The sequence below is a fragment of the Cebus imitator genome, unplaced genomic scaffold, assembly GCF_001604975.1.
Source record: "Cebus imitator isolate Cc_AM_T3 unplaced genomic scaffold, Cebus_imitator-1.0 Scaffold3004, whole genome shotgun sequence".
Taxonomy (NCBI): domain Eukaryota; kingdom Metazoa; phylum Chordata; class Mammalia; order Primates; family Cebidae; genus Cebus; species Cebus imitator.
Window position 1 is genome coordinate 1 of NW_016110319.1, and position 2,137 is coordinate 2,137.

The window sequence follows — 2,137 nt, forward strand, 5'->3', positions numbered from 1 at the left end:
GAATTTCACCCAAGAAGCAGGGACCTGGTGTGACCCTCGTGTGAGAGTGAGCTTCAGCAATGCTGTAAAAATACTTTATGTTGCCACAGACATCTGAATTGGTAAAATGGCAGTAAGTGCTTTTAGTACTCCATTGTACTAATGGTTGTTTAGAATTGAAAAATGCCTCTAAATGCTCTAAGTCTGAACTTTGTCCAGAAGATCTGCATTCCCTATTATCTGATGTGTTAGCTTTTGAAATTGTATATCTTCAGCTATCTTCAGCTATTAACTATTTGTATACTGTATGGAAACTTGAGTATCCCTACAGCCAGGTTGGAAAACGGGGTATGATTAGAGTCCAAATTGTGTAAAGTTTCTACTGAGGTCACCTGGGTAGATAGACCCTTACATTTACAGGAGCTTCACAAATTAGATTAACAGTGGACTGTAATTCGCTAGGAGCAGTAAGTCCAGAAAGAGACTCATAAGTAACCACACAATTTCTGAGAAAGCTTCCAGGACTCAAAGGGTGATGACATCAAAATTATTAAATTGAAACTGAGAACTCTGGATACCACACCTCCTAATCGTTTGGGTGAGACTAGTTCCAGGCTTAACTGTTAACGCTGCCATCAAGTAAACATACAATGTGTGGTAGATGTTCTTATCCATCAGAGGAGGAGCTGTGAGTGAGTGTGTGTGTTTCTCCTTGTTTTTTCGTCGTTAATCAAATTATCTGTGGGACTTGTTATAGAGTAAGAAGGGTAAATAACTGTTAAAAGTGTCTAAGATGATGGGATAGGCCCCTAGTAGGACACTGTATGCTTAAAATATTTGAAACTCCCACCTCTTGAGTGATGTGTCCTTTTATGATTACAGAACTCAAGCATAGGGGCTTGGGCTTACTGTCAAGAGTTTCAAAAATAATGTTAGTAAAGAACAACATATTAGGAAGAACTATTTCAGGAATTTTTTCCCATCATTTCCTACATGTTTATCAGTGTGGAGAATTTTGAAAGTGTCAGAACCAAACAAGTAACTACTCATAAATACCAAGAACCTGATCCATGATTAAATTTTGGTTTCAGTGCAGCTAAAAGAATTTCCAGTGTGCAGCCTCCAGTTTTGGGAGTGGAGAAGCACATCATAACAGCAAATGTCTAATACTTTATTGAAACCTACAACTGCTGGAAGAAGATAAATATGAAAGGAATTTTAGTGTTTATAGTTTGTTTTTCTCATTAGTCTGTCTTTGAGAGTTTCGGATTTGAACAGCTAGTGTTGCTGAAGGATGCAGACTTTAGTATACAATTAAGTGACCTGAGAAACAACTGGCAGGTGTTTTGCTGTGGGCTACCTTCACAGATACCTTCCAGGTTGCTTAATAGCAGATTTGGTTTCAACCAAATCTTTTAGTAGAGACAGGTGAAAACTTAAAGTTAACAAACAACTAGCAAATGTATTTAGAGAACTAGATTTCTTTCATCACTTAGCGACAGCCCCTTCCTCAATCGGAGGAAAGACACGATGCTTTTCTTCTGGGTAATAGAGAAATAGATGACTATGTCATTGTGTGTCCGTGAGTGTGTATGTGCGTGTTGTTGCAGTAAAGTACTGTTAAATACTTAAACCTGGAGGATTTTTTTTTTTTTTAGTAAGTTATTTAAACTTGGTTTCAGCACTGACAGGCTAATGCAAACTGATTTCATCAGCTGGTCTGTCCCTTATGAACCAGGAGAGTGTGTGGTTTAGTCAGCTGTTTAAAAGCAAGATCACTGTCAGCAACTTAGTTGCAAAAGTTTTGTGTCTGCACAGTGATTTTTCAATGCTTTGTATTGTGAGCTCTGAGTAACTAGGTTGCTGGATTTCCACTGCAGAGTAGCTTGTAGGTTCTTTGACTGTTTCTTCTGGTCTCTATTGTCTGGAGCATGTTGACTTTTAAAGGCCATTGTGAGAGGTCAAGTTTCTGAAGTGTGAATGTTTGGTTTTAGGCCCATGAAGCTTCCCATCACCAACAGCAGGCAGCACAGAACAGCTTGCTGCCCCTCCTGAGCCCTGCCGTGGAGCCCCCTGATCAGAAACCATTGCTTCCAATACCAATAACTCAGAAACCTCAGGGTGCACCAGAAACATTAAAGGATGCCATTGGGATTAA

At 39.3% G+C, this 2,137-nt stretch overlaps 1 long non-coding RNA gene across 1 annotated transcript; it reads left to right on the plus strand.

Moving 5' to 3' along the window:
- Window positions 1–14: 14 nt before the first annotated feature.
- On the plus strand, window positions 15–2,137 carry LOC108299226. The gene is made up of 2 exons (XR_001822857.2): window positions 15–112; window positions 1,974–2,137. It is a non-coding gene; the product is annotated as an uncharacterized LOC108299226 (long non-coding RNA).